Below are 11,348 nucleotides of genomic sequence, written 5' to 3' on the forward strand. Positions count from 1 at the left end.
TTCCTCCGAGCTGGACAATGAAGAAGAGGTATTGGAGGAGATGATGTGGTCAACCATGTCGAAGGCTGCAAGAAAATCAATAAGGATAAGGAGATAATGTACCATGGTCATAGTCACAGAGAATGTCATTTGTGACTTTGGTTAGGACTGTTTTGGTGCAGTGGGAGGGGCAGAAACCAGATTGGAGGAATTCAAGAGAGAGTTGCAGGAGAGATGGGCATTGGTTTGGGGGGCAAGTTTACACTGGGATTAACCCCAGCTGCTTGAATTAGGAAATGGCATGCTAACACTTCTCTTGAGCTCAGTGCAATAGAATACTACCTTGTTACTTGTATACTGAGCTTCGTTTTGTTGTCTGTCTGCTCATTACTTGATTTCCTATCAATATATAAACATTTCCATGGATGAATTAAGTTTTATGGGTAAATTTACAGGCAAACTAATTCATAGACAAATTCCTTTCTGTTTTAAGTATTACATTTATATTTTGTGTATTCCAAGTTCATTTATGTTGTTCATCACCTCCCACAGAACTGTAAGAGCACTTAGTGGGGTGCCCCAGGGCTCAGTATTGTGACCACTGCTGTTTCTAATTTACATCAAAGATTCAGAAACTCAGTGCAAATTGGTCAAATTTACAGACGATACAAAACTCAGCAGGGGCATTGGACTCAAAGGAGGCAGCCCAGAAATTACAGAATAAACGAAAAAAAATCTGAGTGGACCCAACAATAGCAGATTAAATTTAATGCAGACAAGTGTAAAGTATTACATATATGAAGAAAAAAATTGGGTGATACATGTACTTTATCAATGATGTTGAAATAGTTTCTGACATTACAACAGTGACTACACTTCAAATGTACTTAGTAAAGGGTAGCTATTCACAGTGGCAGAAGGTGGGTAGTGGTGTTCCACAAGGATCAGTGCTGGGACCACAGAAAACGCTGGAAAAACTCAGCAGGCCAGGGCAGCATCCGTGGAGAGAGAAACAGAGTTAACGATCGACCTGAAACGTTAACTCTGTTTCTCTCTCCATGGATGCTGCGCTGGCCTGCTGAATTTTTCCAGCGTTTTCTGTTGTTATTTCGGATTTCCAGCATCTGCAGTATTTTGCTATCGTATTAGTGCTGTTCACAATTTATATTAACGATTTAGACTTTGGAATCAAAAACAATTTCTAAATTTGCGGATGATACCAAATTGGGGGGGGTAGTCAATACTGAGGAGGACTGCAACAAATTACAGGAGAACATTCATAAACTTGCAGAATGGGCAAATAATTGGCAAATGAAGTTCAACACAGACAAATGTGAGGTATTACATTTTTGTAAGAAAAATAGGGAGGTCACTTATCACTTGGAGGGTGCAAGTCTCAGTGGGGTAGAGGAACAAAGGGATCTCGGAGTACAAATACACAAATCACTAAAGGTTGTGCCACAGGTTGGCAAGGCCATTAAAAATGCAAACCAAGCACTAGGGTTTATTTCTAGAGGGATAGAATTGAAAAGTAGGGAAGTTATGCTAAACCTGTATCGAACCTTGGTTAGACCACACTTGGAGTACTGCGTGCAGTTCTGGTCGCCATATTATAAAAAGGAGAGGGTGCAAAGAAGATTTACAAGAATGATACCAGAAATGCGAGGGTATACATATCAGGAAAGGATGAACAGGCTGGGTCTCTTTTGTTTTATCTCAAGAGTTTATTAACCTTGCTTGTATAACAATTAAAAGAGTACGCAGGAGACAGAGTTCAGTTAACAGCCATTACTTCCAGAAGAATCTCTTCCACTTAATGCACTCTATTTCCCATAGTGCATTGCACATCACAACTACGGTAAGCTATGTGGGACAATTCACATACAACATTCAAAATACACAACATCTCCTCCCCTCTTACATTAGATGTCCCAATAGAACCACAAAATTTTTAAAACACAATAACCTGGGAGTGAGGGTAGACTTCCTCACCATGGCTATACCCATGGGGATTATTCTGCCCCAGATAAAGGGTAAGCCTCTGAACTATAAGTTCAAACGTATAGGGGCCCGCCGCTCTCTGGTAGGATACCGGCGGTCAACCTGGCTCTCCAGTTCATTGTCTCTCACAGGTGACATCACCACAGGTGTAGGCGGCTGGGGTGCCTGTATAAAGGTCTCCCTTGCTGATGAGATAGGGGCTGAAGCGGCTGCTTCCTCAGAAGGTGAGCCTCTTGGTGTAGAAGGCGGATGACCCACAGCGTCACCCAATGGCAGATAAACTGCTGTTGGTGGTTCAGTGGGTGTTGCTGCACTTCGTAGAAGCTGATCGGTGTGTCTCTTCCAGACAATGTCCTCGGGTGTCTGTACAGTGTAGGATACTGGACCAGTCTGTGCAATGACAGTAGCAGGAACCCACTTAGGTCCACCACTGTAGTTCCGTGCCAACACATGTTCACCTGGACTGAAGACTCTGTCTTTGGAGCGTTGTTCACGTCGCTTGATCTGCTTGTCCTGCTGATACTGTACCACGTCTTTCACCTTTGGCGGTTTCAGCAGGTCGAAGTTGGTTCGTAGCTCACTTTTGAGCAGTAGAGTGGCAGGTGATGCTTTTGTGGTCGCATGTGGTGTGTTCCTGTAACTCAACAGGAAACTATTCAGGCGCTGATGAAGCGTTCCCTGGCCTTGCGATGCCTTTAGAGAGTGTTTCATGGTCTGAACAAACCTCTCAGCTAGACCATTGGTCGCAGGGTGGTATGGTGCAGCCCTGATATGTTGTACGCCATTCACCTGCAGGAATGTAGCCATTTCTTGTGACGCCCACTGTGGACCGTTGTCTGAGACAAGTTGCATCGGAGGTCCAAATCGGCTGAACACCTCACCTAACTTCTCAATGGTCTTCTCAGCGGTGGTGGACCTCATTATAACAACCTCTGGCCACTTACTGTGCGCGTCAACAGCCACCAAAAACATTCTCTCCTCGATGGACCTGCAAAGTCTACATGAATGCAGTGCCATGTTTCCTCCGGAAAGTCCCAGGGGTGAAGAGGTGCAAGCTGTGGCACATTAAGAACTCTCTGACATGAGGAACAGGTTTTAGCTTTGTCCTCAATCTGTCCATCCATGCCCAGCCACCAGAAGTAGCTCCTTGCTATTTCTTTCATACGAACCATTCCGCAGTGTCCGGAGTGTAGTTGCTGTAACACTGGTTTCCGTAGCGATGGCGGAATAACCACTCTCCTCCCCCACAGCAAACATCCAGACTGCACCGACAGTTCGTTTCTCCTTAAGAGATATGGTTTCAGGTTTGGGTCATCGCTGTCAAACGTGCCCCTGACGATAATGTCCAACACTGCAGACAACACTGGGTCGTTTCTGGTGTTTCGTCGGACCTGTGTCGAAGTAACAGGCGCGTTCTCCACCTGCCTAAAATAGCAGATGTCCATGCTACGCGTCATAGGCTTGGTGACAGGCAGCGGCAACCTGGAAAGACCGTCGGCGTTGCCGTGCAGGTCAGACTTACGATATCTAATGTCAAAGGTGTGTGCAGACAACAGCAGCGCCCGCCTTTGCATTCTGCTCGCAGCAAGTGACGGAATCCCTGTATGTGGCCCGAAGATGGTCGTGAGAGGGCGGTGATCTGTTAGTAGGGTGAACTGTCTCCCGTACAAATATTGGTGAAACTTGCGAACGCCAAAAATGATGCTCAGTGCTTCTCGTTCTATTTGGACGTAGTTAGTTTCAGCTCTGTTCAAAGTCCTAGATGCGAATGCTATCGGCTTCTCTTCTCCGTTTGGCATGATATGAGAAACGACCGCTCCCACACCATATGACGATGCATCGCAAGCTAACTGTATTGGTAATGAAGGGCTAAAATGCGTCAAAGCCTCTGACTTCAGGAGCGTGTCCTTTGCTGTCATGAACGCCTGCTGGCACTTGTTAGTCCATTCCCACTTCTTGTCTTTACATAGCAACCAATGCAGCGGCCTCAGCATCGAGGCTAGGTTCGGTATGAACCGTCCATAGTAGTTCAATAGCCCTAGAAAAGAATGCAGCTGGCTGATATTTTCAGGTGCTGGGGCATCCACGATTGCCTTGGTCTTGGACGGTGCCTTGTGAAGGCCTGTGGCATCGATCACATGACCGAGGTACTCAATTGATGCCTGAAAAAAATCGCATTTATCCTGCGAACTCTGAGTCCATAATCCCTCAGTCTCTGTAGCGTTGCATCCAAGTTACGCAGATGGTCTTGGTCATCACACCCAGTAACTAAGGTATCATCTAAGTAGCACTGGACTCCAGGCAATCCACTAAGGATCTGGTCCATAGCACGTTGGAAAAGCGTTGGAGCTGATGTAATTCCGAAAGGAAGTCGACGATACCTAAATAGGCCCTTGTGCGTCACAATAGTCAGCATTTCTCGTGACTGTTCATCCACATGCATTTGCAGGTAGGCTTGACAGAGGTCGATTGTGCTAAACTTCTGGCCCCCAGCAAGTCCCGCAAACAAATCATCAATATGGGGAAGCGGATATTGCTCCACTGACAATACAGGGTTAACAGTTACTTTAAAATCTCCACATATCATAACTCCACCCCCTTTCTTGAGCACTGGTACGATGGGTGTTGCCCATTCACTCACGCTGACTGGTTCTAGTACTCCGCTTTCAACTAGGGCTTCTAAGCCAGCCTCGACTTTTGGTCTGATGGCATAAGGTACGGGTCGTGCCTTCATGAACTTGGGTTTGCTATCCTACTTAATACGAAGCTTCACAGTAATATCTTTCATGCTACCCAGTTCTCCATTAAAGACTTCTGCATGTTTCTTTAAGATGGCGGGTAAGCCTGGATCATTGTGTGACATCATGTAGACTGATGACCAGTCTAATTTTATTCTCTCCATCCACGAACGTCCCAGTAGGGAGGGGTAGTCTCCTTTAACTACGTAGAGTGGTAACTTCCTAGTTGTCCATTCAACTGAACTGTGACCTCAGTGATACCTCTCACGGTTACTCTTTCACCGGTATATGTCTTTAACGCTAGGTTAGCTGGCTGAAGTGGAAGGTGCTTTAATGTCTTTTTGTAGACTGTCTCTGACATAAGAGATACTGCTGCCTCGGTATCGATCTGCATTCGCACAGGCTGCCCCTCTAGCAAGGGTGAGACCCAGTAGCCATGCAAATCCCCAGCTACAGTCAGCACGTTCAGTGATAGTTCCTCCTCGGAAGTGTCACTTGCCTCTGTTTTGTCCTGTTCTACAGAGCGGACATGCTTCTTTGTCTTTTGTCTGAATGTTTTTTTTCTTCCTTCCGTCTTTGACGTTTTCTCTGTGTCCTTTTTATTTCTGCATGCGCGCTGAATATGTCCCTTTTTACCACAGCTGTGGCAATCCATGTCCACACACCAGCATGCAGACGCAAGATGTCCCGTTTTGCCACAACGGAAGCATGGCCCTTGGCTCTCTGTTCTTACTTTGTGCACTTTTTCTGTTGCACCCAACTGTTGAGCTTCCTTAGCTGCCAATTCCATGGAAATACTGATTTCAATGGCCTTTTGTAGAGTCAGATTACTCTCCGTTAATAGTCTCTTCTGTATGGTTTCAGTTCTCATACCACACACTAGCCTGTCTCATATAGTATCATTTAGCACGTCATTAAACTCACAGTGCTCTGATAGTCTTTTTAGTGCAGCTACAAACATGGTCACTGTTTCTCCTTCTTCCTGGTTACGCCTGTGGAACCTAAACCTCTCAGCTATGACTAGGGGTTTAGGTGAAAAATGCCCTTTTAGTATCTCCACAATTTCGCTATACTGTTTAGTCCCTGGTTTATCTGGATGCACTAAAGTACGCACAAGATTGAAAGTCTTTGGTCCCATCACACTTAACAATGTAGGTACTACTTTGTTCCCTCCAATGTCATTTGCTTGTGTGAAGTATTCAAATCGTTCTGTGTATGAGCTCCATTGTTCGACATTCTCATCAAACGGTCCAATGTTACCGATAATTCCAGCCATTTTCCTTCTCTCAGGCTCCTAATTATCATTCACTAAGGATCCTTCCAATGTTGAACTCAACTAAAATCACTATCAGTTTTTTATTGCTTCAATTCACAGATCGTTTCACAGTTGAATAAATGTCCTTCCCGATTTACTCACTGCTTTTCCTCCCCTTCCTCAAGTCGTTAAAACCCGACTATCTTCTGCACAGCAGAGCCACGTAAGTTCAGATGTCCTCGTCGCCACTTTTGTTATATCTCAAGAGTTTATCAACCTTGCTTGTATAACAATTATTAAGAGTACGCAGGAGACAGAGTTCAGTTAACAGCCATTACTTCCAGAAGAATCTCTTCCACTTAATGCACTCTATTTCCCATAGTGCATTGCACATCACAACTATGAAAGGATTTGATAGAGCGGATAGAGAGAGAATGTTTCCACTTGTGGGGAAGAGCATAACTAGAGGCCATCAATATAAGATAGTCACCAAGAAAGCCAATAGGGAATTCAGCAGAAACTTCTTTACCCAAAGAGTGGTGAGAATGTGGAACTCGCTATCACAGGGAGTGGTTGAAGCGAATAGTATAGATGCATTTAAGGGGAGGCTGGACAAACATATGAGGGAGAAGGGAATAGAGGGTTCTGCTGATAGATTTAGATGAGGAAAGACGGGAGGAGGCTCGAGTGGAGCATAAACACCGGCATGGACTGGTTGGGCCGAATGGCCTGTTTCTGTGCCGTATATCCTATGTAATCCTATGTAATTGGCTGTAAAGTGCTTTGGGATGTCTGAGGTAGTGAAAGGCGCTATATAAATGCAAGTCTTTCTTTTTAGGATGCAGACCTAAGAGGTTTAATAGGCTCAATGTTCAACATGTATAAACAATGCAGCACAGCAGTCAACAAACCTAATACAGTAGAATGTTTAACTACATAGCCAAAACAGTGGAATGGAAGTCAGAGATCAAACTGTACAGTGGTCTGCTCAGACTGCACCTTGATTACTGTGTCATAGACATAGAAACATAGAAGATAGGAGCAGGAGTAGGCCATTCGGCCCTTCGAGCCTGCTCCGCCATTCAATAAGATCATGGCTGATCATCCAAATTCAGTACCCTGTCCCTGCCTTCTCCCCATATCCCTTGAGCCTTAAGAAATATATCCAACTCTTTCTTGAATATATTTAATGAACTGGCCTCCACCGCCCTCTGTGGCAGAGAATTCCACAGGTTCACCACTCTCTGGGTGAAGAAATTCCTCCTCATTTCAGTCCTAAATGGCTTACCCCTTATCCTTAGACTATGACCCCTGGTTCTGGACTCCCCGGCCATCAGAAACATCCTTTCTGCATCTAGTCTGTCCAGACCTGACAGAATTTTATAGGTTTCGATGAGATCCCCTCTCAATCTTCTAAACTCCAGTGAGTATAAGCCCAATTGACACAATCTCTCCTCGTACGTCATTCCTGCCATCCCAGGTATCAGCCTGGTGAATCTTCGCTGCACTCCCTCCATGGCAAGAACATCCTTCCTCAGGTAAGGTGAGCAAAACTGCACACAATACTCAAGGTGCGGTCTCACCAAGGCCCTGTACAACTGCAGCAAGACATCCTTGTTCTTGTACTCGAACCCTCTTGCTACGAAGGCCAACATACCATTTGCCTTCTTAACCGCCTGCTGCACCTGCATGCTTACCTTCAGCGACTGGTGCACAAGAACACCCAGGTCTCTTTGCACTTCCCCTTCTCCCAATCTATTGCCATTCAAATAATAATCTGCCTTCCTGTTTTTGCCACCAAAGTGGATAACTTCACATTTATCCACATTATAGTGCATTTGCCATGTTTCTGCCCAATCACCCAACATGTCCAAATCGTACTGGAGTTTCACGACATCCTCCTCACAGCATACCCTCCCACCCAGCTTTGTGTCGTCTGCAAATTTGGAGATATTACATCCAATTCCCTCGTCCAGATCATTAATATATATTGTGAACAGCTGGGGTCCTAGGACCGATCCTTGCGGTACCCCACTAGTCACTGCCTGCCACTCGGAAAACGACCCGTTTATTCCAACTCTTTGCTTTCTGTCCGCCAACCAGTTCTCTATCCAAGTCAATACCTTGCCCCCAATCCCATGTGCCTTAATTTTGCACGCTAACCTCTTATGCGGGACCTTATCGAAAGCCTTCTGAAAGTCCAAATACACATCCACTGGTTCTCCCTTATCTATTTTACCAGTTACATCCTCAAAAAATTCCAGTAGATTAGTCAAGCATGATTTACCTTTTGTAAATCCACGTTGACTTTGTCCGATCCTGTCACTGCTTTCCAAGTGCTCTGCTATTACATCTTTTATAATGGACTCTAGCATTTTCCCCACTGCCGATGTCAGGCTTACCGGTCTATAATTCCCCGCTTTTTCTCTGCCACCTTTTTTGAATAGTGGGGTAACATTAGCTACCCTCCAATCCATGGGTACAGTTCCAGAGTCTATCGAGTTCTGGAAGATGACCAGCAATGCATCTACTATTTCTAGGGCCACTTCCTTAAGTACCCTGGGATGTAGATTATCAGGCCCTGGGGATTTATCGGCCTTCAGTCCCATCAATTTTCCTAACACCATTTCCCTACGAATACTGATTTCTTTCAGTTCCACCCTTTCATCAGACCCTATGTTCCGCGGTATTTCTGGGAGGTTATTTGTGTCCTCCTTTGTGAAGACAGAACCAAAATATGTATTTAGTTGTTCTGCCATTTCTTTGTTCCCCATTATAAATTCCCCTGATTCTGACTGCAAGGGACCTACGCTTGGCTTCACCAATCATTTTTTCTTCACATATCTATAGAAGCTTTTACAGTCAGTTTTTATGTTCCCTGAAAGCTTACTCTCATATTCTATTTTCCCCTTCTTAATTAATCCCTTTGTCCTCCTTTGTTGAATCCTAAACTGCTCCCAATCCTCAGGATTATTGCTTTTTCTGGCCAATTTGTATGTCCTCTCCTTGGATCTTATGCTATCCCTAATTTCCCTTGTTAGCCATGGTTGAGTCACCTTTTTTGTTTTATTTTTATGCCAAACTGGGATGAACAAATTCTGTAGTTCATCCATTCGGTCTTTGAATGTTTGCCATTGCCTATCCACCGTCAACCCTTTGAGTGCCATTCCCCAATCAATCCTACCCAACTCACTCCTCAGACCATCGTAGTTTCCTTTATTTAAATTGAGGACCCTAGTTTCTGAGTCAACTACTTCATTCTCCATCTTAATGAAGAATTCGATCATATTATGATCGCTCCGACCCAAGGGGCCTCGTACAACAAGGTTGCTAATTAATCCTTTTTCGTTACATAATACCCAGTCCGGGTCTGGCTTCAAAAAACGAAGGTCACATTTATTAGGTCCGTGTATCTTAATGTTGTGTCCTTCAATAATCAGACAACAGACTGCAGGGAACGATTCAACAGGTGTTTACTGAATGAGGGTTACTCTAGAACTAACTGTACAGATCACTACTCAGGGTTTATATACAGGTGTGGTCACTGCTGGTACTACAGTATACAGGAGCTGTAAAAAGTAGTTCTCCCCTTAAAGGTACATACATTACAACATTCAAGCACTGGAGGCAGTAGAGACGAACCACAAGGCTGATTGACACGTAGGTGCTGAGAGGTTGTTTCCCCTGGTTAGAGGGTATAGTCTCACGATAAGGGGGTTGGCCAGTTAAGACTGAGATGAGGAGGAATTTCTTCACTCAGAGGGTTGTGAATCTTTGGAATTCTCTACCCCAAAGTACTGTGGATGCTCAGTCATTGAGTATATTAAAGGACAAAATAGGTAGAATTTTGGACTGGGAACAATCAAGGGATATGGGGATCGGTGGGTAAAGTGGAGTTGAGGTTGCAGATCAGCCATGATCTTATGGAATGGCGGAGCAGGCTCGAGGGGCCGTATGGCCTACTCCTGCTCCTAATTCTTATGTTCTTATATCAGGAGCTTCTTGTTCACACAGAGTACTTGGAATGGAAGGTCATGGAAACAAAAACACCTGGGCACCACTGAAAAAACAATCAGATACAGTTGTGGGGACGCGTAGGGTTGTTCAGGATGGATGGGTTAATAAGGGCGAATTACCTTCCTCCTCCGAAATGATGATGGTGATATATGTAGACGCAGTCAAACTGTAAAGATATTTGTCAGCTGCTCTGGCCTGATGTGAGCCCCGCCCACCTTCGCCGGCCGGAAATGCGCCAAAGGCTGACGCACAGCGCTTATTGTTGCTCTGCTGAAAGTTCCGCCGCCATTTTGTGTGGGAGTGGAGTTTTATTTTTTGTGTCTTTAGTTGATGCCGTATTGAGGTAAGACAGCTGGCAGTATTTTTGTTTTCGGTTTTCAGTAGGTGCTTTGTGGTCCAATTTTAGCCGAATGCTTTGTATTTAAAGTACGAAAGTCGTTTTTAGAAGGGGGGGGCAAGTCGCTGAGCTTTCTTGTGTTTACTCGGTGCCATTTCCTCATCGTGTATTGTAACAAATGCGGCAGGTTGTTGGCATCGCAGCGAAGGTTCGTTATGCAGAGAGGTGTTGCTGTCGATATCTGCTTTGTTCGCGGACCCTGTTTTAATGTTGGGGAAAATGTCCGTCAGACGGGGTTTGAGACCGAAAACACTAACAAAATGGCGACCAGTACTCGCCGGGCAAGGGTTTCGCTCTGGAGCGGCCCAACAAATACTTTCAGCCTCGATATATTTTTGTTTAATCGTAATTTCGTTTTCCAGGATATATTTTGTGTTTGAAAAGTACATTTTCCCCGAAGGCTCGTTACTACAAATCGGAAAAGTCAGTTTTGATCTTGTTTTGGGCGAGTCTTTAACAGCTGGTATTTATCAGTGCCTTCACTGTCAAGGGTGCCCGTTCTGGTGCTGAAACCTAACTAAAACTTACAAGATCCTGTTTGGTAGGATAACAGTCATTGGGGAGGTGAGGACGAAGTGAAAGTACGATTTTTCACCCCGAGGAAATTAAGGAAGGGTACGAAATAATATCAAGAAAACAAAAGAATATTTTTTTCGGCGCCATTTTAAGTTGCATAACGAATGGCCTGATTACGTTTATTGATCATTTTTTATGAAATAAATTACGCCATTGCTAAAAATCCAGAAAATTTGTGCAAATAGGAATCCTGTCCCGTTATGTTAAACCACCTAAATCTTTTGATACGAACAAGCACTATCCTAAGTGATACTGAAATAAGTCAGCGTTCTCTATTTCGTTTTGTCCATGGAAAAATTTCCACTTGGTGTTTTCAGTGTTAACCATGTCATACTTCCCTGTTACAGCGGGTGTGACACACAATAGCTGCCATTTTATAGTCAGT

General features: G+C 44.5%; 1 long non-coding RNA gene across 1 annotated transcript in view; it reads right to left on the bottom strand.

Moving 5' to 3' along the window:
- Positions 1–11,063, bottom strand: part of LOC147114023 (uncharacterized) — a 93,531-nt gene extending 82,468 nt beyond the window's left edge. The window contains exon 1 of the long non-coding RNA XR_015079337.1: positions 10,110–11,063. This is a non-coding gene — a long non-coding RNA (uncharacterized LOC147114023). The remainder of the gene's footprint in view (positions 1–10,109) is intronic.
- Positions 11,064–11,348: the final 285 nt, after the last annotated feature.

The sequence above is a fragment of the Somniosus microcephalus genome, chromosome 8, assembly GCF_052327205.1.
Source record: "Somniosus microcephalus isolate GS21.2 chromosome 8, FLI_Smic_1.0, whole genome shotgun sequence".
NCBI lineage: Eukaryota > Metazoa > Chordata > Chondrichthyes > Squaliformes > Somniosidae > Somniosus > Somniosus microcephalus.